The sequence below is a fragment of the Crinia signifera genome, chromosome 3, assembly GCF_055691185.1.
Source record: "Crinia signifera chromosome 3, ASM5569118v1, whole genome shotgun sequence".
In the NCBI taxonomy this organism is placed as follows: domain Eukaryota; kingdom Metazoa; phylum Chordata; class Amphibia; order Anura; family Myobatrachidae; genus Crinia; species Crinia signifera.
Genome location: NC_139219.1, coordinates 179834627 through 179862507, shown reverse-complemented (window position 1 = coordinate 179862507; position 27881 = coordinate 179834627). Strand labels below are relative to the sequence as shown.

The following is a 27881-nucleotide window of genomic DNA, read 5'->3' as shown; positions in this document are numbered from 1 at the left end:
CTCCAAATGGGTGGTGGGGGTGGCGTACCTCCCAGCTGGTTGGAATATCTGAAGCAATGTCGGTGTCCACTTGGTCTCTGAGGCAGGTCTTTAAAGAGGTGGCTTTCCTCCAAGATGTGGTGCCATGCCTTGGTGGAGATGGGGGACTTTGAAAGGGATGAAGTTGTCCCGTCTGTGGTTAAAAAGCACTTCAGGTGACAGTGGGTGATGTCCGGGGTGGCAGTGTAAAAAGAAGAGGTGGCTGTGTGCCTAGAACCGACGCGTTTCGCTGCTATCAGCAGCTTTTTTTTTATAGCTGCTGATAGCAGCGAAACGCGGCTGATTTTCACTCTGGCTGGACCGTGATAACCTGATCAGACCTGAATAGCCTCATAATGCAGGTTCTTTCGAGAACTAATGTAAACTATAATCTATCAAAATGCTATATACAGTATTGTTCTTTTTTTCAACAATCGAGAACGTTTTCAAATATTCACTTGGATAAATGTAACTGAGATCAATACATGTAAATTATTACTTTCATATTTTATCACCATATTTTGAGGATTTATATCTATTACAACATGATTCATATTTCGTGATAAACATCATAATACTCAATATAATAATATAAAAGAGTGAGTTACTGCTAATGGGTACATAATAAACGAGGCCATTTTTACAATGCTGTTATGAGTTAAGTTATACAGTGACATTTACAACAGCCTATCAAAATGTTTTGCACTCACTCCAGGATTGCTGTGTGTGTGGTGCATAGACAAATTATGGAAAGTGCGACCATTAGTATAGACTTGGTCTGCCGCGCTTTTACCTTATACACCGTATTTCTTGTAGATCTAAATTCTGGAAAAATCAACTCACTGATCAAAGTCTGAATCAAGAAAAGTGAGAAGTCCTAAACTAATATATGTTAAATACATAAAAAGGCTGTTCGGGGTGTTGAGTTCATGGTTAACTGTTCAAAGGACACCTGCTGTGTTACAAAAGATAAGGCGCTGGGAGCAAAAGGGAATTAATGAGAAGATTCTGTGGAGAGGGTGCGTTGCACGTAAGTCAGAGCTCATTATGGATTAGAATGAAAAAAATTAGAAACTAAAGAGGTGATAATTCTAGGTGATGGTGAAATGGTTTAGGATTTATTTATTCTATTTTACAATTGTTTTGTTAGTCTTCTCTTTTTAACTGAATTCCATTATCGACTTTTTTGTTATTCTAGTATCTTCCTTCCTGCTTCACATTATCACTGCCATATATTGAAATCTGCCACCTCATTTGGATTTATTAATTGGATTCTTTGACCTACTACTTATTGTTTCACAGCTGCATGATATCTCTCCAACCTCCTTCATCAGTGTCTTCTCTTTACAAGCAAGGTTATCCCCACTTTATGCACTTAGCTTTTCAGCAACTCTTCACATTCTTGGTGTTGAAAATATGGCAAGATATCATTCTGGAAATGTAAACTACTGTCTTGTATAGTATGTTCCAATAGATACATTTTTACTTCTCATGTTTCATGCTGTTATTCAAGGAAAACATTGAATAGTAGTATTAACCTTAAAAACCAATTAGATTGTATCATTTTCCTAGAACAGGGTTGTATTGAATGCTAGAAGTTATGCGAAGTGCTAAATCTTTAAAAAGTAGTAGGGAATGCCTTGTTTTACCTTCTGTCTCAAATGTATTAACCCTTTGAGTGACAAAGGGCCTTATTCAAGTTCACTCTTTCTGACAAAATCCTTCTTAGATGGACAAAACCATGTGCACTACAGGGGGGCAGATGTAAAATGTGCAGAGAGAATTAGATTTGGATGAGTTATTTTGTTTCTGTGCAGGGTAAATAATGACTGCTTTATATTTACACTGCAATATAGATCTCACTTTGCAGTAAAACCCCACCCAAATCTAATTCTCTCTGCACAAGTAACATCTGCCCCACCTGCACTGCACATGGTTTTGTCCATCTAAGAAGGATTTTGTCAGAGTGAACTAGAATAACCCCCAAAATCTCTGTTAAGGCCCCCTTACATTATGCGATTTGGGCACGATTTTGCCCGATTCGGATGAATCGGGCTGTGAAATCGTCCCAAATCGCATATGGTGACATCCCCTCCGACCCGATGCGCGGCCCCGTGCGCATCGGATCGGAGATGGGAGGTCGGACGGGCTGCACATAAGATTTGCTAAATCATATGTGCTGCCGGAGCCGTGCTCCCCCACAACAGGGGACCTACCAGAGTCAGGCGCAGGGAGCTGGGCAGCATCAGCGGGAGCAGGGGGGGCGGTGCAGAGTACCAGGGAGCCGGGCAGGAGAAGACGCTGCAGCAGCAGCACTTAAAAAAAAAAAGGGCCATACAAACGCTTAGTCAGCCAATCAATGGCTTCCTATTCGTTTGTATGGGGTTTTTCTTTTTTTTTGGAAGTGCTGCTGCTGCATCGTGTTCTCCTGCCCGGCTCCCTGGTACTCTGCGCCGCCGCCCCCCCTGCTCCCTGCCCAGCGGCTTCCTGCCCGGCTCCCTGCACCCCGACCCCCCCCCCTGCCCACTCTCTGTTTGCGGGCATATTCCTGCTGCTGTCCCCCGCTCCCATTGTCCCTGCAGCTCCCCGGGAGTGGCATGTGATAAATCGCATGCGATTTATCACATGCAAAACTTGGCACATGAAGTGCCATCGCATGTGATCCCTCCCGGGGAGCTGCTGGGACAATCGTGTCCGACTTGTCGTTATGACAAGTCGGACAAATGTAAGGGGGCCTTTAGAGATGTGCAAAATATCCACTTAAAATGCCAGCATCTCTCATATTTGTTATATAAATTCAAATAAAAATGCTGTGTAAAAAAAATGGTACTTATATGTTAGTTGGGCGCTTACTAAGCTATTTGCTTAGCTTTACGCATCCGTTTGCCATGCTTCGGGCTCGGTGGCTCACTGCGCTTGCCACACTATGTAAAATCAACATGGATAGTGGGGTATGAGCGTACTTACTATAGTGGGCGCCCACCTAACATATAAGTACCAAAAAAATTATCTTTTCTCTATACAATGCAGTAATGTAAACATCACAGGTCATTATGATGAATACAAATGTTTGATTGGCAAATTTGAAACCTATTTTGACAAATTTACTTGGCACGCACAGGGTTGAGTGTGCAAAAGTATTTGCACACAATCTATTATTGTGTAACAGCAGGGCTGCTATCAGAAATTGTGGGACTTTGAAATGACAAAACAGGCAGGCTGCGATGAAAGCCAGCAACGGCTTTTCATTGACGGCCATACGCAAGATGTCGAACACGCTTGGGGACGGCACCTGGCCGAGTACAGGGAGTGTCGGGGAAAACGCAGGCAAAACCCTCCATTGGAAGGAAGGTATGACGATGTCAGCTCCAGCCAGGTTCTTCCATTCTTAATAGCAGTGCAAAATAACTATCTGGCTACTGAAGCTACTGCACATGGGGGGGTCCATTTTATGGTGAGTGATTGTGAATGGACCCCCCCCCCCCAGACATTTCTAAAACCAGCAAAAATGTATTCTTTGAGGTGCAGCTCACTAACATACTGTACACGTTATTCCCCTGGAGACCACACGCTAACCGTAATAACACCAAGTGCAGTAATCAGCTTTTTCTTCACTCAAACACAATATAGTATTATTTGGTCAGCAAAGCTTAACAGCACTGTCTCTGATTCTAATGCACAAGATCAGGATCAGACTGCAAATGCCAGAATGACTGATGGTTTGTTGGTGTTGCCCCACAGAGAAACCTCTTGGCTCTGCTCAGCCACCTGCATACACAGAGACATGGGGGCCAGCCTGTGGCATGTGTACACTGTGTGCCATCATAGTGGAATATCAGTGGAGGCACACCTCCAACTGGAGCACTGGGACGACTGTTGCTCGGTCTTGGGATCCAAACTGTCAATCTCTCAATGGCCGGGGCCTGACGGCTCATAACACTAACTTGGGCCTTCTCTTATACATTAAAAATCAAGGCATTTTATGGCTAGGCTGTGACGTTGGGCCCCACTGAATGATAACAAAAGCCTGCATAAATATCCCATTTTTACCTTTATCTTTATACACATAAAGTAGCAGTGTTACTGATTACAGTCAAAGTCAAATAATTTCTGGAGTAGCTGTTCCCTAACCTGAGCAATACTGTCTGGTAAAACGTATCCCCCTCCATAACAGCCCCATAATAATGTTTGCCCCCTCAAAATATATTTGCATACCGCATTGCTTTAAAAAAATCAGATCACCAAGTGCATCAGTGGTGGATGATTTTTGGAGCTTTGATCAAAATCTTTCCCATTCCTTCCCCCATTCTAAAATTCGCACGGAGGACCGATGGTGTGCGTCTGTGCAAATGCATATCTGCGTATGTGCAGACGCAGGGTGTGTGCACCCATGGCGAACATTCTGTTTCTGGGTGCCTGCACCCTGCACAGTGCATGAGGGGCAGAGAAGGGCGGGGGGTGCCGAACAGCACTTTTAGCATATGGGAATACCCAGGGATTCATGGGCATTCTAAGGCTAATGAGGCCGTGACGCAGGTGTGGACAGCTGACATCACCAGATGTCAGCTGCCTGCCCTGTCCTCGCACAGGGTGCCCACAATTTAGAAACACCATATAGGTGTCTCTGAACTCAAAAGCTGGAGAAATCATTACATGCCCGCCGACCATAAAATGATTTCTCCTTGCCTGCAAATGGATGATTATGTAAACCATCCATTCGCAGTTGTGCGTGGGGGGGGGGGGTGTGGCCGGCACTGCGGGCAGCGGGCAGCGTCTGATGGATTTGCAAGGGTGCGAAATCAGAATAAGGTCCTTACCGTACTCTTTTACATGTGCTGAATTTTGTCCTTTTACTCTGAATGCTAATTACAAAAACAATATCAGCAAAATAACAACAATAATAGTTGTAGTTGATTATATTGGTAGCACCAATTCTATACCGCAGATTGCTGTAACATACATAGTGAGAACTAAAGATACAGTATTATTACTACAGCTTTAAAGCTAAAAATCCTACCTGCTTTCTTAGAACCAATATAACGGAATATTTCAAGCACAACTCTTTTCCTCTTGCAATCAATGATGAAATGAATTCATTTTTCCCATATATCTAGCACTTCTAAAAAAATTTAAATGGCCTACAGAGGATATGAGTTTATTGAATTTCTTTACTGTTTCACAGACTACATCCTAAGCAGATGGGGTAATCTAATTGCAGTAAGAAAGTGCAATATAGAATTTTATTTTAATGCTAAAAAGGTCAATAGCTTTGCAACTTAAACTCCTTACTGTCTTCACCACTGCACCTGAGGATCAGTAGAATTTCTTCATAAAAATGAAGAACAGTTTTATAAACTCAAATCTACTTACCTATTTGTTTCTTATGAGTTCTGCATTAGCGACTTTAAAAATATATATAATGTAGTCCAATACATTCTTCAATATAAGAAAATATATTTTGCTAATGTTGTTACTTTTTACATATTTAAAGAATAAATCACTTTACAAAAGAGATTTTTCTTTGACCAATGCTACACCAAAAATACTCAACCAAAAACTACAGTAAGTGCAGGGACGTGCAACCTGCCTTCCCTGTCATTAATATTTAACATAATGAAATAATACAAAGAAAATAATGACACATATTGTGTGTCATAAATATATGCTTTATATTATTTTAATCATTTTTACCCCATATATTTTTTTTTATAGTGCTGAACTACCGGATCAGCTTCATGGTCCACTGCAGCCCACAGCTCTCCTCAGTCAAACCTGCACTAGCAGGAGCTGCACAGCCCCCAGCCATGCAGCCCGGGCTTGCAGATACCCTAGCTTCCCTCACCGTGCTTACTATTCCCAATAGATGTCCATGCAGATAGTAAATAAAGCAAAAGTTGAAAAAATGAGGAAAAAAAAAAACCCTGTGGGATGCTGCTCTCTGTGATATTTTTGTAACGCACAGTGGTTGACAGGAAGTAACCATTTGAGGGGTGGTTACGGTGAGTTGCAGCAAAAGTTCTGTGATGCCATGACAGTTTCGGTAGTGTATCTGCGTTCAGCTGCAATCATGTACATAGAGAATTATGGTACCATGTTGCTTCTGCTTTGACCAGTCTTGAATTTGATGGATTGACTATAGGAGTCAATGTTCCTTGTTAATGTGTCAGTGCTGTCTAAGTACAGAGTTGCTGAGGAGTTTGCAGTTGCTCCAGCCTCCAGTGGGCGTCTATCCCTTATTCTGCTTACAAAGTACAGTATATCAGCGAGTACCTTATGCTTAAGTATACAAGTGCCCATGTTCCATTAGCCCAGGCTGACATCCCATTGACATTACACTAAATGTCAGTGACAGACACCCTACTGTATGTCAAACACGATTACATTTGACATCTGCTGATATTGGGCCTAATTCAGACCTTTTATCTGCTGCGATCAGGAATGCGTGGCGCTGCCAGAGGAAAATCCAGACCTTGCAAGCCTGCATACTGCTTAACACGGCTTGTGAAAAATAACTGGATCGGTGAATAGCTGGAAATACTTTCACAAGACAATCACCACTGAATAATTTGTCTACTTATAGTATAGTATGTACTATATAGTATGTATAGTATGTACTATATAGTAGTATAGTATGTGTATAGTATGTACATAGCCCAGAACCTAATCAGCAGTTGCGATAAAATGTGGGATCGGGGCCAGAGCTGATATCACATGACTTCCCCTAAAATGCCTGCATATGTCTGTATTTACCCAGACACTCCCAGAAAATGGCAGATTAGCACCCACAAATGTTGGCCTTGCCTATCCATACAGTGTGCCGTACATATGCAGTCTTTTATGATAATTGCCTGTCTTGTTCTGAATTAGGCCCAATGAGCGGTGTGATGGTGAATGGAGAATAATTAATTATACATAATCAGAAGACAAATACCCTCAGTACAGTGTGCATTCCATATATGCAGTGCAATTGCTTGTAGGTATGAGTTCATTGTACCTTATCTGTTTCATTGCTACAAACAAAACACATATTGTGACACCAGTGGGTAATGGCCAAAGGCTGATGGCATAAGACAGGGTTGGAACTATAAAAGTGTGTTTCACTTTTAAAGGCGATTTCTCATTCCATTATCCTCTATGTCCCATTATGTCTTTAGCAAAGCTATGTCTCCTTATCTCGGGTCATAGGTAGCAATGCTCTTAGAAAAGAATTTTGCCTGAAGGAAATGTTAACATTTTGTGAATGTTTGTTGCTCTGTGGAATCTGAAAATGTGTTGTATGAGTAAAGTAAGAAATGTTTCATAGCTAAGAAAGATGAAATTGAAGATAATTTTACATAATACAAACGGTCTCACATTCATTCTGTAATAATAATAATGCTTCTATTATAATGTAATTTCTGTAATAATAGCACTTCTGTTATAGAAACACTATTATTATAGATACGCTATTATAAAACAAGCACTCTTTCTTAGAATTGCTTCTGGAAAAAAGTGCTAAATAAAGTAGCTTGAATTATAGAAAATTATTGTAAATTTTCTTTGCTAAGTAAGAGAAAAAACTTTATCCTTGTAGTGTAAAGTTTTCTAAATACATTGTAATGGTTAGTTTCTCTGTGAAATACTTACGCAACTGGCATTTCCTTAGTACTAGTTAGTTGCATAGAACTAATATATTAAGAATATATTAAGATTAGCATCACTGATATTATCCTACTCTTAATAAAGAATGGCAAATGACACATTTTTTACGTGGGATTTTCTGTGGCATGGAGTGAGGTTTTGCTCTTCAGCTGAATTTACTAATCACTATATAGAAAAGGCAAAATGCTTCTCACCTTTTTGAGGGACCAAATTACTCCTTAACAGAAAGTGAAACCAAAATTACATGTTTCAAACTTCCTGGATGTGGAGCTGGGACAACAGAGATTGGAGGAAGCTTTCAATAGAGATGAGTGTGTTTGGATTCGGGGAATCCAGACACCCCTGAACACCCCCTTATCTGAATGCGTTCGCGGGCCTGTTCGGGTTTTTCCACCCAGACTCGGAGCGCGTCTATCCGGCGCTCGCGAGATCCCGCAGTCGGATCTTGCGAGTTCCGGTCACCATCACAATATAAGGACAGCCGGGCGGGCGCCATGTTCACTCCAGTCTAGGAGATTGAACAGTGTGCATGTGTCTGTCTGGCAGTCTTCCCTGGCGGCCGCCCGTGTGCTCACTCTCCCGCCCCGCTGTACAACCTGCATGGTGTAGTAGTTTTAACTACTACACTGCTGATAGTGACAACTTGCTGAGTCTGACTGTAAGTGTTAGTGTAGTGTAGTGTGGTGGTACACTGAGAGAGTCTGTGCTGTATATTATATATTTATCCCTGTAGTCCGTGCCTCATATAGATTGATTTACCTGTCCTCCAGTCCCTACCACCAATTAGTAACTTTGAACTACTAGGTGGCACATACACAGTCATCCAGTGTACTGTACAGCAGTGGCAAACGCAGGATTTTCAGAAGGGGGTTTCCAGAGGGGTGGAGCAAAGCACAGAGATGGACACTTAGGTGACCCAGTATATGCCGGATCAGTTAAAGTATTATAGATAGACCAAATGTATATAAATAATAATAATAATTATATATATATATATATATATATATACATATATACATACATATATATATATCAATACAGGGGCGTCAACAGCAGTGTAGACCCCTGGGCATAGCAATGTATTGGGGCCCCTACCGATCCTCCAGCGGTAGGGGTGGGGGAAGCTTTGATGTCCCCCGGGTGGTAGGGGTTATTATATCAACCGCTCAGCATGTAGGGCCTGGATCGGTAATTTCCACTAATTACCCCTTTACTGCACAGATGGTGGGAGATGGGGTGGGAGAAGGGGGCATTGGGCTGAATGAAGGGACCCTGATACATAACTTCCAGGGTGGTAGAGGATGTTTAATATGCAGTAGGGGTGTATAGTGGAGTGGGCTTATTCATAATTTTCTGGTGGGAGGACAGCTTGCTTGACTGCAGATATCTCCAGTTCCCAGAAATAGAGAATCCCACCTACCAAATGGTATTGGGGACTAGGGGATGAGAGTTCAGGAGGCAGAGCAATCTGCCAACGAGTATATAAACTACATACCAGGTGTGTGGAGCTGGAGCAGTAACCAGCTGCTGGAAGGCTGATATCTCTGGTTCTGGGAACAAAAGAGACAAGATTCAAGTGTCCGTCAAAGAAGGAGAATCCCAGCTTTTGGAATATACCCTCAGAAAAACTCTGTCAGACAGAAAGTTAAATATCTGACTGGGAAGACCAATTAACAGGCTTGGATTAGGACCACTGCTTTGAAGTCAGATATCTCCGGTTCCCAAGGGCCGATTTTTAAAATTCTTGTATCCATGGAAAGAGGGGACCCTCAGCTTTCAGTCTATGGCCCTTAGACTCCTGGGGGGTTTCTGGGTACTCAGAAACCCCCCCTGCGTGCGCTACTGCTGTACAGTACACATATTCTGTAGTCCAGTCCTGTGACTGTCTGTGGCACTACTACTACTATTATAACAGAGTCTGTGCCTGTGATATTTTGTAGTAAATTTTATCTGTAATCTGTGCCTTCGCCTCATAGATTAATATTTAATAATACCTTTAAATTATTGTTTTTCTGTGTCTGCTGCTGTGTCTGTGCTGTATATTGCTGTTAGCTGGGACAGGGTACTACACAAGTCTCACCTCACCTGTGTCCACGCCGATGCTGCAAAATAATCAGGGCTGCATAATAATCAATCTAATTTTTTTGGAAAATAAGGGTTACTGACTTAAATTCCTTAATAATAATCCTTTCCAATTTTTCTGTGTCTGCTGCTGTGTGACTGTTAGCTGGGACAGGGTACTACACAAGTCTCACCTCACCTGTGTGCACGCTGGTGCTGCAAAATAATCAATCTAATTTTTTTGGACAATTAGGGTTACTGACTTAAATTCCTTAATAATAATCCTTTCAAATATTTCTGTGTCTACTGCTGTGTGACTTTCAGTTGGGACAGGGTACTACACAAGTCTCACCTCACCTGTGTGCACGCCGATGCTGCAAAATAATTGGTGCTGCAAAATAATCAATCTAATTTTTTGGGACAATAAGGGTTACTGACTTAAATTTCTTAATAATAATCATTTTGAATTATTCTGTGTCTGCTGCTGTGTGACTGTACTCCAGAAAGATAATGGAGAATCAAAATAAGGAGGCTCCAATAGTACAAGAACCACTTCCTCCAACTGCTGAAGCTGTGCCACTACTCAAGACATAGAACATGAAATGCCATCAACGTCGTCTGCCAATGTTGATGCCCAATGTCATTATCGAGGGTTTGTGAAATCCAAAAAGGCAAAGTTGAGTACATTTAAGAAAAAAAATAAATGTAAATCCTTGGAGGAGAAACGTATGCTTGCCAATATATAATTTACCACACGGAGTGGCAAGGAATGGCTAAAGGCCTATGTTCTTGACGAGTGGTCCAGCTTCACACGATGATCACAGCCCTCCTCTTCATTCTCCTCTCCCACCCCTAGAAATGTAAAGAGAGTTAAGCTGTCAACAAAAATGAAATGTGGGGCCTAGGAGCACCGATGGAGCCAGGCAGCTGGTAGCTGGAGTAGACATAGGACCTTAAAGGAAACAAATCCTCAGGAAAAGGAACCTGGAAAGCAACTTGGAAACACAGAATACACTCATGATGAGATCAGTAGCACAGGAAACTGGCCTTACTTACCCAGCACACATATAGGGAGGAGTGGAAGAGGATTGGCTGGGTAATTAGCCAGAATGGGGAACCCAGTGCATAGGCTGGAAATGGACATGTGACAGGAAAAAACATGACTGGGAAAAGCGGGAAGTCTGTTTGTTTAATACATGGTCTGAGGCCTACTGTAATGGCGGTGGTGTGATAGCCACAGGAGGCTGAAACGTGGCCTCAGGGATGACAGACAGGGAGCGAAGTGTAGCTGGGGGCATAGCGGCACTGGGAGACTGCTGATCTTGCACACTGTGGGCTTAGCCAACACATTGCTTATAGAAACCATGTCTGGAGCGCAGAGGCAGTCTTCTCAGGCATCTGGATGGTAAATATGCTTGCTGTAGTACCCAGATCATAACAGCCTACATGTTTACAATATTGGCATCTGAAATGTTGAAATGTGAAATCCCAACATTATCAGAATGTCTACAATAGGATTAGGCTGTGGGACTGGAGGGTTAGAGTTAGGCACTAGGGTAGGCTAAGATTAGTCCATGTATGTGTGTGTGTGTGTGTGTGTGGGGGGGTAGGCTTAGGTAGTAGATGGAGGGTTAGGGATTAGGGATAGGGAAATAATAATCACTGAAACACTTTTCCTTCAAATTTTGCACTGGAAGTCACAGTCATATAACTCTGGCATACAGGAGAACATTTTATAACTGATGCTGCCATCAAGACCAGGTAAGTGCCACTAGGAATGATATGTTCACACCACACCCACATCACTACCAAGTAATAATAGAGGATCCCACTTTATCTAAAGCTTCCTGGTTACCTCCAGCCTCACCTAAGATTGCCTCATAGTGACTCTGATCTTACTCCAAGGTGAATATAATCTCATTACATTTGACATTTCAATGTTCTGATTCATTCATAAATTGGTGGCATCTAGGGTTATTGGGAAATTATTACATAAAATGGGAGTTCTATTGAAGATGGGATGTTGCCGATAGCAACCAATCAGATTCTACTTATTATTTATTTAGCACCTTCTGGAAGATAATAGATAGAATCTGACTGGTTTCTATGAGCAACAGCCCATATTCAAGAGAGTTTATCTGTGTGGTAGCATTAAGAAATACATTTATAGAGCAATTTTTTTTTCTTTTTAAGTTGAGCTCATGTAGGATAGAAACCTCCTGTGGAGCAGAAGGGCAATTTTTTTGGTTGTGGACATCAAGAGCTTTTTCACTATGCCCATTATATGGCACAAATAGAATAATATTCAATATCCTTCTGATTATAAATAAATGTGTTTCCATTTCCCTACTTGATAAAACCATTGCTCTGAATTATCATTGATTAATTTGCTACAAACCTACTTATTCAGAGATTACGGAAATATCTTGTGGACCGTGACCTGGCCAAAATCCAAAGAATCTCAACTGGTGCCAAATCTATTCATTAATATAAATTTTTCTATCTCAAAATCAACTCCAATTGGATTGATTCCAAACTAATGAATACTTTTCATAATTTAAATCTCCTGATGTTATTTCTTAGGTCTCTACACAAAGGACCGTATTCAGGTCTGTTCACACGACCGCATGCGTTCGCACGGGGCCGATGTTTTCTCTTAGCGCATTTCTGCGCATGTGAATGTGCTTGGTGCGTGCGGCCACGGCGAACAGAATGTTCCCCAGGTGCATGGACCCAACCTGCCCATGGGCGGCGGGTGGTCTATTAGCATATGGGAACACCCAGTGTTTCATGGGCATTCCCGAGAGAACATTATGCGTTCTCATGCTAATGGACAGATGACGCGGGTGCGGTAGGCGGGCAGCTGACATCACCCACTCTATTCCCTCAGAATGAGCATGCAGAGCAACCTTAGATCTGCGTGCACGTTCCACATCATTCGATGGTCGGCGACCATCAAATCATGTGAGTGTTCCCCCACAGGCTGAAAATAGATGTTTATTTAAAACATCCAATAGCATGCTGTGTGAACGTACTCGCCGTACGAATGGTGGGCTGGCATAAATCCAATCATATGGCGGGATCTGGTTGACTCGCAAGGATGCAAATTCACATCCGAGAGAATCGACCAGAATAACCCAAAGTGTTACAGACAAAAAGCTATCTTCATCATTTTATATGCTTTATTAACTTGGGAGTTGAAATTAATCAAAAGCAACATTTGATGGAGTGTAGAACAACATATTACAGTACAGTATTTAGTTAATTTGTAATGTTATTCCAAAAATCACCATGCTTGATTTGCAGGTGTCCACAAGCATTACCAGTATGGTATTATCCATTTTTGCATACAGTAATGCTTTTACTCACTAATGTTGGAAGTTTTAGTCTAGATTGAAAGATAGATAGATAGAGGTAAAAATTAAAAGCACTCTGGGACTAAAATGTATCTAGGGGTAGAGCTTTTAGCCATATGTCTCTATGGCACTTGTTTCTCTGCACAGTTCGAGAGGCCCCTCTCTAGAAGGTTATGGATTAAAGGATCAACGGATTGACTAGTGGTCAACAGCGTCTAGTTAGACGTCTATACTTGGTCGTCCACTTTACATAGACCATGACGCTAAATTGACGGTAAACCTGGTCTACAGTAGCAAGGTCAACATGGGTTTTTCTGCTTTTTTGTCAGAGGGGTGCCCGTGCACACTGGGGGTTATTCTAATTCGTTCGGTGCATGTGCAGATGCAGGGTGCATGTGGCCCCGGCAAACATTAAATGATGTGTGTGTTCCCCTATAGGCTGCGAATGGATGTTTATGTAAAATTCATATTAGGATGTCAAAAACTCACTGATAGATTAGGATTGGCTTGGAGACAGAGCAGAGGCACAGAGTCTGATTTGCAGGGCGGTTTCGCCAGGGACCCCTTATTTATGCTTTGCTGTGCCTCAGGAACGGATTGCAGCAATATAGCATCAAACTGGTAATAAACTTAGGAACATACTAGTATGCACAAGAATTGGATGTGAAATATGGTATGTGGGCTAAAACATACAAAGCTCATCTATTCATAAATGGAGAATGCATCTCGTCTTGATAACATATATGGTATTCTTTATGGTATGAACAGGGGTTAAAGTGAGGGGGAACGGGGTGGGGGGGAGGTGGAACATTTCAACCTCCACATTGGCCCTGCACAGTAATTAACAGAAAAGCATTCTAGTTTGCCAAAAACCATACCAATGGCCCTGTCTCTGCCTTATGGGGGTAGGGAAGGGGGGGGGGGGGGGGGGGGGATAGGTGGCATAGAGAAATGACTTTCCCCAGCTCTGCATGACCACTTTAAGCCCTGGGCATGAACTACATATATATTGTTTCAGATTTGTGGCAGCCCCACAAACTAATGTAATATACTGTAGTATATGTGACAGAGTGCTAGATAGTGAAGGATACATTTGTTATTTACTCTTTGAGTGCCAACATTGCTTTGAGAGATCCTTAAAATACCCACTAAAAATGCCAGCGTACCTCACAGCAACTTTTATTTTAGTATAAATAAATACAAATACAGCCAAGTCAATTAATTGATGTTTAGTTAAATACTGCACCCAAAAAAAGAACAGCCGCTCTGAGCACTGCTGACAATTTTTACCAGATATTTTGAGGATCTATCACCGCAACGTTGGCACACAAAGGGTTAAGGTTAGCTTAGCAAGACAAATTCGTTTTGCAAGCTTTTTCCCTAATGTGCAAAAATCATTTTAAACTGGTTTAGTAAATTAGCAATAATTAGTTGAAAACTTTGCGTCAGTGTAATATTTTAACCTTTTAAGAATTATATAAAAATCACTATAATTCAAATAAAGCTGGTAATGTACTTAGAGGTGCTCTAGATCCCAAACAGAGGCCACCTCTGCAGTCAATGGTTAATATGCAGGTTATACCAGAAAGGATGAATTTATACCAGAAAGGATGAATTTGTAGCTCATCTAGAATCTGCAGAAGAGGCTCTTTTGTTTGACTGTCTGTCATTGTGTCAGTTACCCTATGTCTTACATCTGGATGAATGATTCCAGAATCCAGATGGAACATGATATTCTGAGTGTGCAAGGAAATAAAGTGGCGGTAAAGCTAGATTTAATTTCTGTAGCTTGTTCTTTTGTTATTTATATAAAAAAAATGTTTGTGGTATTAATTCTGAAATTGGCAATAATGATTGTCTAGGAGATTTATTTATTATTTATTATAACCAGCTATTTCTATAGCACACATATATTTTGCTAAGCTTTACAGAGATGATATGAACATTCACATCAGTCCTACGCCAGTAGAGCTTACAATCTATATTCCCTGATACATGTACACATGCACACATTCATTCTAGGGTTAAGTTTGTTGGAACCCGCCAACCTAACCTACAGATGGAGCGGAAGACATCTTTGGCCGGGGCTCGCCAGATCCCTTGCACTGGCGAGCGCCGGCGATAGAGACTGGGACGCGCATGCGTCTCACACGCACGTGCGTTCCAGTTTCCTGATGGCGGGGGGACAGGAACCCTGTCCGTCTGCACTTCAGGGAGATGGACAGGGTACAGGGTTAGGGGAGGGTGCAGCAAGGCGGCGGTACCCGGGGCGACCGTCGTCAAGGCGGCGGGGACCCGGGGGGAGCCCCGTTGTAAAGGGACGCGTGCGCATCTTGTGCGCGCGCATCCCCTTACGGCGGCTGGTGGGGGATGGAAGATGGCAACTCTTCCGCCATCCCCTGCAAAGATGTCTCCCGCTACATCTGTAACACTAATTTTTTGGGGTTGTGGGAGGAAAATGGTGTTCCCAGAGTAAACTCATGCAAATCCGGGGAACATACCCCATGACCTCAGTGCTGTCAGGCAGTAATGCTAACCATTACACCATCTGTGGTAAGATTGAAAAGACACCAAAACATTTGTGTAAAATAATGGAAACAGCATATTACTAGAATATATAATGTTGTAGTCAGCTAATATATTAGCAAACTAATGTTATATCTGTACATACTGTACAGTTAATATTGAGACTAATATCTGAAGTGTGTGCAAAAGCAGGAAGTTCACACTCTGGAATATGATAGGGTGGTGAAGTGTGGAGCGACTTTACATTTTCTGTTTGTGCCACAGAAGTCTCTGGCAAAGTGCCAGGAATCCTCCATGGAATACTCTAATGAAGCAAAGGCAATGAGGACCTGAATCCTTTGGCCGACAATGTAAAATTAATCTAATTGGGAACAGATAGTGGTGCAAACTTTTCCAGTTTAATTGGAAAGGGGAAGCGTGTGTTACAGAAAATATATGGAGAATACAGAAAGTTTTCTAACTGTTGAACTGCACACACAGACTTATGTGCTGGTAAAAGTGAAGGAATTCAATTTAAGGCAATTTGCTCTGCAAGCTGGTCTGCAGGCTCCTGAGGGAAAAGGGATGAGGAAAATATGAAAGCTATACGGGGACTTGATAAAATCACCTAGTACATGCAATCTCTGTAGAATATGTTTTAGTGAGTTAAATCTGTCCCAATCAATACGATTCTTTTCATTTAAGTTACACCTGAAGAGACGTCGTATCACAATGGAAATTTAGTTTGTAGTATTGCTCATGGTGCTCTTGAGGGGTTCTTATTAGTTAGGTATTATTTCTTGCAACCATATTGTTTTCTTTGCCAAAGACAGGGAGGAATATTGCTTCTAGAAATAATCTATATTATAGCTGTCATTCCTACAATGCCTGTATTTACCAAATATAATATCTGAATCTCAGTTGTGCATTAATCAATAATGTATTGGCATGCATTTGCAAGCGTTCATTTTCTGCTTTGCCAGGCATATTTTTGTTGTTCTGCCAGCTTGCTAGCCAACACATATGCAATGTAGCTGTAATCCCAGGTATATTGCACATGCGTAGGGATTTTAGTTAAAAGTATTAAATATAAACACAAACAGTCATTATATGTGTCAATTAACTTACATTGTGTATAATGCTTTATGTTTTTATGTACATATATAACAGAAAACTCCTGAGGGCTCCAAAACCTACCACCATCAATCAGGACCATAGGGAGGTCAAAGTGGACATTTTTGGCGGGAGGGGTGGGGGCACTTTGAAGTTCAGGGGACCCACTAAGCAAGCCCAGTTGGTATGGGTATACTGGGGGGGGGGGTTGATTTGCTCTAATAGTGGATTGCTATCTAATTGATTCCAGGTGGTAACAGTGCCACAATAGCAAAACAGTTTCTTAGTGGTAGTGATATACAGTAGCAATATACATACAGTACCAAAATAGTCTCTGGGAGATTTTTTTTATGGTTATCAACTTCATTTGTTGCTACTTTTGGACTTACTGTATGTTAAAGACAATATAAAACATGCATGCAAATTTTTTAAATTTTTATCCGTGCAATTTTCCCAAGTCATTTCTACTCAAAGTAACATAGATGAGAAAAATCTAAATGTTTTATCGGTTCATCTTCTAAAAAAAAAGCAGAGAAAATAGGTTTCACACAAAGAATGATTATCCTATTTGCAAAAAAATAAAATAAAACATCATAATATTTAAAGTCATATCTATATATAATTTGAGTCATATAGAAAACACTAGTTAGAACATCATCAGACCTAGCGGTATCATTTGTATCACTTAGCAGGTCAATCAGTTTTTAAGCAACCATTATTCTTGCCATTGTTTTGCATTCTCACGAATCTGGCATATGGCCTGGTCTGCTGGGAGGTTCTCATTTTAAGTTTTCAGGTTTTGACTTAAGTGATGTGTGGAAATTTGCCAGGTGAATGGGTTGAATATGTTAGGTTAAATGAGGCTGCGGATGGAGAACTCTCTTATCTATTTATCAGAATGAGGGAAATTTAGATGAGTAATTTTTATTGTGCGAGATATAACATATGTTTGAATTATTTTATTGTACAGTGTACATGGTAAAACAAGTAGGATAGTATGAAAATATACCTGTTAAATAGATCAAGATTTTTCTTTTGTATGTACTCATTAAGGAATACAAAAGAATATAAAAATTGCATAGTCTGGTTGAAAAAATGGCAATAGCAGCTGCATTTATTTTGTGTTTTTTTCATAAATTTCGACAACATAATCCACCAAACCACAATGCATTCTCCGGCTTGTACAACATTCTCAATGTGTTATCTGGCTTGATTATCATATCCCTTAACAGGGAGTCATTATACAGTATATACTTGCAATTTAATGTTAGGAAAAATGAGGAAGAAAATAATTCCTGTCCGGTAAACATATTTTCTTCTCAAATGTGAGCAGCTTGATTTAAATTTTTGACTGGATATATCTTTAACTGCTCATTTGAAATGAGATATTTTGCTATCTCACGCCGCATAATGTGTACGATTAGTAACTCTGAGCTAGAACACACTTGTTAATGGCCTAACCCATGCCATTTTTAGTGATAGTCAACACAATGTGTATACATTAGCATGAATAAAGGAAGTGTCTTAAGAGGGAATTGTAAATATTTTAGTAATAAAATAAATTATTCCTACAAAATGTCCTCACATAAAAATAATGTAAAGAATATTGAAACATGTATTTTGTTTTAATATGATACTTAGGGATGTGCACCGGCCACTTTTCGGGTTTTGAGTTTTGGGTCTGGATTTCCTTCGGGTTTTGGGTTCTAATGGGTTTTCTCCTATGCTATTTTTAACCTCAATAACATTCATTTCTACTCCTTTCCAGTCTATTTTAAACACATCACAATATTGTTTTTAGGCCAAAAGGTTGTACCACTGGACTTAATGGCAGTACCACTGGACTTAACGGCAGTACCACTGAACTGTCACTGGACTTATTTAGCTGTTGGCTGTACCACTGGACTTAACAGCAGTACCACTTGACTGTCACTGGACTTATACAGCTGTCTGCAGTACCACTGGACTTAATGGCAGTACCACTGGACTTTATGGCAGTACCACTGGACTTTATGGCAGTACCACTGGACACAAGACTTGACGACAGTACCAATGAACTTTATGGCAGTACCACTGGACACAGGACTTAAGGAAAGGCAGTAACACTGGACACAGGACTTAAGGAAAGACAGTACCACTGGACACAGGACTTAGGCCCATATTCATATTCAGATCTGATCGCAGTACAAATCGGTTCTCAAAATCGGCAAAACCATGTGCACTGCAGGTAAGGCGGATGTAATATGTATATAGAGAGGTAGATTTATGTGAGTTATTTTGTTTCTGTGCAGGGTAAATACTGGCTGCATTATTTTTACACTACAATTTAGATTTCAGTTTCAACACACCCCACCCAAATTTAACTCTCTCTGCCCATGTTACATCCAAATAAGAATTTTTCAGCTGTATTTAGCTTAGTAAGTTTGCCCTAATAAGCCTAAGTCAGCATGTTTCTGCATTTTGCCAAACTAGTCGCACACAGACACCTAGTTGCCTTGATAAGAGTGGCTATATTTGTATGTGATATTACATTTTGCACAGTTTAGAGGCAAGCATAAGTATAGAGGTTAGCACAATTGCACGAAGTTAATCAGTTAATTTCCAAGTCATCACCACTACCGGTAAGGTGCCCTATGGGTTTTCATCAGTTTCCTCTTTATGCTCCAGTTTCGTACCACACTCCAAAATCATACTGGTAGTTGGCTGCTGACTAATATATAACCCATAGTGTGCATGTGATAGGGACTACAGCTTGCAAACCTCACTGGGACTGATGTGCACTGGGACTGATGTGCACTGGGACTGATGTAACAGTGCAGCCGGGTGCTGTACTGTTACATTATCCTGTCACTGAGGAGAAGCCGGTAGTACAGCTAAAATTTCCAGGGGCTGCCCAGTATGTAGAGGGGATGTGATCAAAATGGGGGCATGTCAATAGACCACACCCATTCCTGCAAGGCCATGCCCCTTTAATATAAGAGCAGTGTTCTGTATCTTAACAAACATCATTCTCCCACAGGTTTTAATGAAAGTATGAGATAGCACCATCCTTATTATAATATTTTTCCTTTACCTATTTGATGCATGCATACAAAGTTAATCTTTTTATAACATTATATTGGCAAAGAAACATATTCAGTATTTTATTTAAACATTTTTAATATACCGGTACATCTTTACATATAGTTACATTTCCTTTTATTTATTAGCCATATTCATTATTGCTTCCAGATTGGACATTGTTTTGGCTTTAATTAATAATGCATTCCCTTTTTCTCTAATTTTGTCTTTCATGCTTGTGCTCCAGTGAACTTCATTCTGTGAATTATATTACCCAAACTGTGCTTGGACTTTAGCTTTGCAAAGACCGGAATTGCGAGGAAGTGGCTATGTACTCCATGGTGGAGAAAGCCGGTGCATGTGCATGTGCACATGAGATTGAGGAAGGGCAGAAGTACTTTCCACACATGCACAGATGGCACCATGGTTAAACAGGAAGTGATGCAATGGCCCGGGGACAGGAAGTGTCACAGATCCCCTTTTACTGTCTGTTTTAATTCTACTTTACACATATTGAACATATTTACTGATTGTTTTACTAATTGTACAAGGAGACAGTTGGTCAGGGCTGGCTACAAGGGGGTCAATGGGATTGGGCCTGACCATGTGAGGGACAGCTAGGTTCTAAGAGCTGTAAGCATGGCTGTGGCAGTGCTGCCGATACCTAGTATTTATAAAGGTGCTGGCTGGCTGGCCACTCACCAGCCTGTCTACCTTCCCATCTTGATTCCTTGAAAAGAACTTACTCAGACCTCCCTTCTGTAATCCCCCTGGGCCTGATCAATTGACCGGCTATTGGTACTACTGTGTTTAGTGACATCTCTTGTTGCACTGAACTGCACAAAGCTTCTGTCCATGCACTGGTTACAGTCTATCCGCTGAGCTGGAGCACGACTGCAGGGAAAACTTAGGCTGCATAGACTGGAACCTGGAGCCAGGATAGCGACACTGGCGGTATCAGGGAGGTGCACTGGTAACACTGTGGAAGTGTTGTCACTCAATCATTTATCATTTATGAACATGCAGTTATTAATTATAATCCCCCTCACAAATAATTAAATATTCACTATGCAATGTAAATGTAATATCAAAGTGCAGATGCTATTATGGCCTACTATTCTCAGCAGCAGTTGAGAATGTGTTACATTGCATTGTGAATTTTAATGATTTATGTTTTTATGTAATAATAGAAAAACACTTACATTATGCAATTTAATAAACATACTCTTCTCAAGGGGGGGTTGGAAAGGATACAGATATCAGTGTACAGGGCCCATAGATTCCTGTTGCCAACCCTGCAGTTGGCGCCACTGATTAAAGGCTTTAGAAATTACCAAATCCAGAAGGTGTCACAACTGGCTTTAAAATGACTTTACTTGCCTTGGCATAAATATAATGTAGGCTTGTCCCATAGTTCTAGATCCCATTGATGATGTCTGTACAGTAAATGTACAAAACTCATTGGAAATCTCTTGTTTGAACTATGATCTGATAAGAGAAGGGTTTTTAAACATTTCATTACTGCTTTTGTGTCATTTGAAAATAAATATTTTGGGAATTTTTTTTAATGTTTAATTGGAATAAATTGTTATCTCCATTTTAAGAAAAATATTTGGACAAACTGTATTAGGAACTACTATTTGGTTCGGTATTGTTGCACTTTTAAGCAATATACCTATTCCCCTTTACCAATATTCGATTTGTGGCCTACCAACATTAACATGTTGTGATTGAGCTGTTAATTAATGTGGAAGGCCACTTGTTGGATTGGTACTGCTGGTATATGTGTATTAAGAATACAATACATAACACGCACTTACTGATGTATGCAGAATCATTAGCAAGCAATAGCCCAATGCTGGGTATTTTGCAGCACTAGGCTATGCTCCTTGCGTCCCACATTGCTGTGATTTGTTTTTCTATAGTGAAAGGGTGGGCTAACATGATACAGTTTTATAAAATATCGCCATACCTGTCACAAATATGTGAATCCCAGCACTATAGTTGCAAGGGGGTGGGTTTAGTCATTGTAGAGGTGAGACACAAAGCTGTCTCTATCGGAAAAAAAAGTTTGGTCTATCAGAGAGAGTACTCCGAAACCCCCACTTCCCACACCTTTACCTGTAGATGCCACTAGTAAAGTGTACCTAAATAGTAGTCACAATAGTCTGTGTTCAGTGCTCCATCCTTCCCTCTCATGCTCACCTTCTGCTGCTTTCTGAAACCACCCATCCTGGTGGCCGTAGATGACCACCACTCATGACACACTTACATTACTTACAGTTATGCCTATTGAGAGCAGGCTCCTCTGAGCCTGACTGTGGTCTACCTTTTTTATTTGTAAGTATACCCCAGGAACCAGGAGTGCCCTCGCTGCCAGCTGTGTGACCCCTGTGGATATTTGCAAGTAGAATGCAGCCTGCTTGTGGCTGCTGCTTGGTTGGACAGGAGAGGCAGAGCACTTTAGTGGGGGTGGAGTTGCCTGTTGACTCCTCAGATTTCTAAGCCAGGTGAAAAAAAAAATCCCTGATGGCTGTCAGTTTTGGGACTGATTGGATTACCCAGGGGATCAGTTAGCTCACTGTTGTCTTCTAGGGCTAATTGAATTCCCCCCGTAGCCTCTTAAACCCCATACATACAAAACAATGTTTGAAACAATATCACTAATTTTTCCCCTTCTGAGCGATATAATTTATAATATCACTTATTGTGTATGCTCCATGTCGTCAACGATGTGCGCAACTGTGGTTCTTTAATGATGTTCTCCGTCGTCACCCTTCATGTACAGATAATGGAGCACATCGTTACTGAGGGGAATGCAGCATGGCTGTCCCACCCCTACATCTGAGCAGCTGCTGACATCGACAAGTGTGTATGCACTTGCTAATGCCAGCACCCCGCTGAATCCTGCCAGCAACTGTATCGCTGGGTATACATGTTGTTTAGTGTGTACCCAGCTTTAAAGGTAAATTTACTAAAGCTACTAAAAATTAAAGCAGGTAATGTTGCCTATGGCAACCTTTTAGATAATGTGTAATTTTCTAGGATGCAATAGAGAAAATATAGACTCTGATTGGTTGATATGAGCAACATCACTTGATTTTAAGAAGCTTTAGTAGATTGACACCAAAATTGTTAATATTGTTCATTTAAAGAGTTGGTAATCCTAAAATACAAGTTGCAGCAGGGTTTGTTGTCGCTGTGCTTCTTGCTCCATGTTTGTTAATCAAAATAACAATATTGTTACCACAACAACAAAAACTGCTTCTGCTTGTCAGTCATGCACCATTTAAACATTCCTTTACTATTATTATAACATTGATATTTTACAGAACTGTTCTTGGGTAGAATACAAATGATGTATTTTAAATTCTCGCAACTGATTTGAATTACCCATATTATCTCACAAGCAGGTTTTTGCAAAAATAATTTGTACCTCTCTGCAGAAAACAACTTAATATTGATTGTGCTGCCTCATGATAACATTTTTCATTGCATTGTAGTGTTGCAGAAATTTCTAATTGAAATGACAGAAAATGGTACATAACTCCATATTTTTCATAAACTGATAGTTATGACAGAAACATAATACAATGAAGATAAACTATATGATATAACCAATGATTTCAAGTGTTCCCCACCCTATTCGCTCAAGTAATTCCATGTCTTCTTTATCGTAATCATTTTCAGATTTTTCTTCATTAAACATTTAAAATGCCAATTTGTCATGAATGAAGACGGAATATATTGCTAGTAAAAAAAATAAATCTTAGTAACTCTCAGTGGCAGTACATTAGCATGTCTTACAATTATACGATTTGCTTGTTTGCGCTCTTTTCTTTATAAAATCAAATTGTGCGGAAATTAAATATTTACAGAAAATCTTTATTTAAATGTACTGAATCCTTTCAAATTTCTATAAATAATTTCACATAGTCACTAATGTTCGTAGAATGCTGTAGAAGAACATTTACTTGTCAATCAAAAAGGTAAAACACTAACAAAAATAAATAAATAAAGCAGGGGAATTGAATAGATTTTATAGGTTACCTTTACTACTCGGGTTTGATCGTTATTAAAATACAGTGTCCCAGAAACTGTGTAAATCCAGCAGATGCAGGTGTTCCAATGTGCTGTCAGCGAGGAATGATTAATGAGGATTTGCCCCCTCTGAAAGCAGCGTTTGGTACATTGTTCAGGGTATCTGTAGAACTGTCGGGGGAAACAAGGACACAAGCGAACAACCAATTATTTGGCCATCACAGAGACAGCGTGAAAGAGATATCAATGTGGACACAGAGACAATGCTTTTGTTGTAATCCTACTTATTTAAGACACAAGTAACACAGGGGATATTACCTGTCTACTTATGCCAATATTTTATCCTACCGTCACCTGCTAAAAAAATACAGATATTTTATTTACAGCATAAGGAGGTATGAAAGTGAGAAGAAAGTGAAATATCAGAACTGTTACATTTATGACACAATCCATATAAAGTAAAAGCTTAAAAAAATGTAGTGATGGGATTTCCTACTGATTTTTAGAACATGACAGCTAGCTGTTCCACATGGTGATCTTATTTAAATTTGTCTGATGACTGCAAAGTGCAGTACAATAGAGTATACATTAAATTGTACTGTATAGAAAATATAAAACACTGCATATAAAAAGTGGATAGCGTATTCAGGGTATACTGTAAAACTAAATTATATTTTTTGAAACATTTAAGTAAGCCATGAAATAATTCTTTCATAACATCATGCTTTCATAATTCAGTAATCGTAATCAATATACATTTTTATTAAAGGCAAAAAGATTTTAAGTTCTTATACTTAGCAAGTTTAGAAGCTACAACATTATCCTAAATCCCCCATGGTCCCCAGAGCTTAAGGTGTTCCACCCATTTGTGTTAACATTTGGCATTGCTCTGCAATTTGTAAATCCAGTACCGTATGTGAAAATAGTTTGGAATTCCTATGATTCCCATAAATCCTATATCGAATTTCGATATTATTGCAGCAGTGCTGTGTTGTGGTCAAACACTGCCTGCTTCATTCATTGTGTGTAACTTGCAAAATAGGTACAGTATGGGCCTTTAGAGTTTCCATGCTGAGAACAGTTGTTATTTCAAGTGTTTATTTACCATGATTAATAGTAATTGAAGACTTGTGGCCTAATGTAATAGAGTGTGAGAATCAGAAAGTGGAAGATTTTGGGAGAGTTTTCCCTTTTTTTTTAAATGGCAATCATTTACATGGCAAAATCACCCTGTTTTCGCAATGTCATTAATTGTTGCTTTTAAAAAATGGGAAAACTCTCCTAAGATCTCTCACTTTCTGATACTCACACCCTTTTACATTTGGCCCCTGGTATCTCAGCAGATATATCTGATATCTACTGCAGTCCCCTGTACATAAATGCCAAACATACTTAATATTTGGGGATAACCCCTCAAAAAAATAACACCCACAAATCTTAGGTAATATAAAGCACCATAGCTGTGATATGTTAGGACCATAGCAAGGCAAAATTGATCAATGCATGACAATCACAGAGAAATTAACTGTTAAGCTTTGTAATCTTTTGTCACAGTCCGTTCATGTCGCTTACCAGTCCGGGTAGTGAGGCGGGATCTGGTCTAGGTGCGTGGTCTCTGGCGCTTGAGCAGGGCACCAGGGGGGTCTGGGCAGTCACCATTGTGCGTGGGTGACAGTGCCCGCTCTGGCTGGTCGCCTTGTGCTGGCGCGGAGTGCCCTGGTCTGGATTCCGGCTCTGTCTCCTCGCCCTGGATGGCGGTAGCGGCGGAGCGGCACTTGCAGTGCTTCTGGCCGCCTGTGGGGACTTCACTAACACAGGGCATACTAGCTCTGTTGCAACGTCTGTGGAAAGGCGCCATCTTGTTGTAGTCCTCCAATAGCAACCCGGGCTGAAGTCAGCAGCCTATCAGAGACTCTCCAGGGGGATAAAAGACTTATGTTTGAAACAAGCTGCCGCCAGTGCTTTGCTTGTCACTCCTTAGGGAACACCAGCGTCCTAAGCTCTCCTGACTACCTGTGCACCTCCAGCATCTTGCTTCAAGGTGCAATCAGTCCTGATTACCTGTGCACCTCCAGCGTCTTGCTTGAAGGTGCAATCAGCCCTGCTCGCCTGTGTAACTTCAGTCTGGGTGCAACCTGCAACAACCTCCTGTGCACCTTCCGTTTGGGTACAATCTGCTGCAATCACCTGTGTACCTTCTGTCTGGGTGCATCCTGCAACAACCTCCTGTGCACCTTCCGTTTGGGTACAATCTGCTGCCATCACCTGTGTACCTTCAGTCTGGGTGCAACCTGCTGCAACCTCCTGTACACCTTCCGATTGGGTACAATCTGCTGCCATCACCTGTGTACCTTCAGTCTGAGTGCAACCTGCAACAACGTCCTGTGCACCTTCCGTTTGGGTACAACCTGCTGCAACCTCCAGTGTACCTCCCGATTGGCTACAACCTGATACAGTCTCCTGTGCACCCTCTGCTTGGATGCTACCCGTTACAGACACCTGTGTACCTCCAGTCTGGTTACAACTGGTTCCTGATTCCTGTATCCTGTTCTTCTATCATCTTTCCCGTGGCTACTCCCGAGGCTCATCTACCTTATTAGTGTCCATAAGCTCCGAGCTCCTCCCAGGTCCCGTATGAGAAGGACCTATATGCGCCCTGCTATCCTCAAAGCTGCAACCGTTCCTGGTCATCACCCGGGCCCCCAGGTACTGACATCTTTTCATTGGAAATCAAGTAATCTAGCTGCTACTGTAGCTACTGTACTTCAAAATCTGAATGACTGGCTTAGTAGTAAGGACTCTCTAACGTTATCTGTAGAATAACCCAAATGGGTTATAAGCTAGAGCACCCAAGTTCCAGGAAAAAAAGATGCAGCTTTTCTACGTTAATTTTAGAAAACCTTGTGTAATCATAATGTACCTTTGACAAAGCTTTATCTGGTTACTGCAAAAAGCATTAGGAGCTAGTGGAACTAGTGGTTGTTATACTATACCATCTTACAGAGAGATATATTTATTCTTCATTGGAGACTTTGCCGACCATTTTTGGACCCCTTATATTGGCAGTATCTATAGGAACAGATTATTTTTCTGATCATAAGCCAAACTGATAAAGTTGTTAAATATGCCTTGTGTTTTATTTGGTTTTATATGTAAATTTGTATGTATTACTAAATATTTTGAATTCAACGTGTTCACACGTCTTCATCAAGAGCTCCTGAGGAAGATGTGTTAAGATGTTGAAACATGTTGAGCCCCTGCCTCATAATTTGCTCCAGCCTGCACCTCTGGAAAAAAAACAGACCCAGTTTTGTACCATTCTGGACCAGTTATTTACTACCAAAGAGGACCAATCTATCTCAGACTTCCACGCAGTGACAAGCCAGGAATTCATATACTATCAACAATGCATATACTGTATACAGGCGTATTTTTCCTGAGTAATTCAAGATCCTCTACTGGCCAATATTTTGGGACACCTACAATATCATCTATTTCCAGCTCAAGGAGACACTATATCCATCGTCTTTATAGTCTGATAACTATATACATCTCGGTGCAGTGAATTGTTGCAACTTTTTCTGTCAAATGGAGCATTCGTGCTAGCAAAAATACCCATACGAGTTTTTACCTTTTTTATCTATTTTTTCTTTTTTCATTTTATAGAATTCTCTATTATATTTTATTCATATGTATGTCATGTTGTTTAATAAGTGTATGTGAACTTTTATATGTAGGTGAACTTTTATATGTAGTAGCGTCCATCATTCAGTTAATCCCAAGCGCTGTATACATCTCTTTTTACCCTTGATCTCAGCTGGTGGAGATGGGAAGGTGGTGCAGCAAATTAAGACTGCAAAGGTTTTAAAGAGAAGGTCATGCAAAATGATGATAAAATGTTTGGGGAATGTTTATTAGCATATATTTATATACAGTGTATACATCCCAAACCTAGAGGATTTTGAAATAAAAATGAATGTGGGAGTTACAGTATAAGAGGGAGAGAGCTATAGTAGAAATGTCAGCTCTATAGAGGAAAGTGATGTGAAGCCCATTGTTCACTTCCCCTTCCTGAAATGAAGGATG

At 40.6% G+C, this 27881-nt stretch overlaps 1 long non-coding RNA gene across 1 annotated transcript in view; it reads left to right on the top strand.

Moving 5' to 3' along the window:
* LOC146064010 (uncharacterized) overlaps positions 1–24942 on the top strand; it is a 227719-nt gene extending 202777 nt beyond the window's left edge. Inside the window, exons 3-4 of the long non-coding RNA XR_014471733.1 lie at positions 18496–18921; positions 20002–24942. This is a non-coding gene — a long non-coding RNA (uncharacterized LOC146064010). The remainder of the gene's footprint in view (positions 1–18495; positions 18922–20001) is intronic.
* The last annotated feature ends 2939 nt before the right edge of the window (positions 24943–27881 follow it).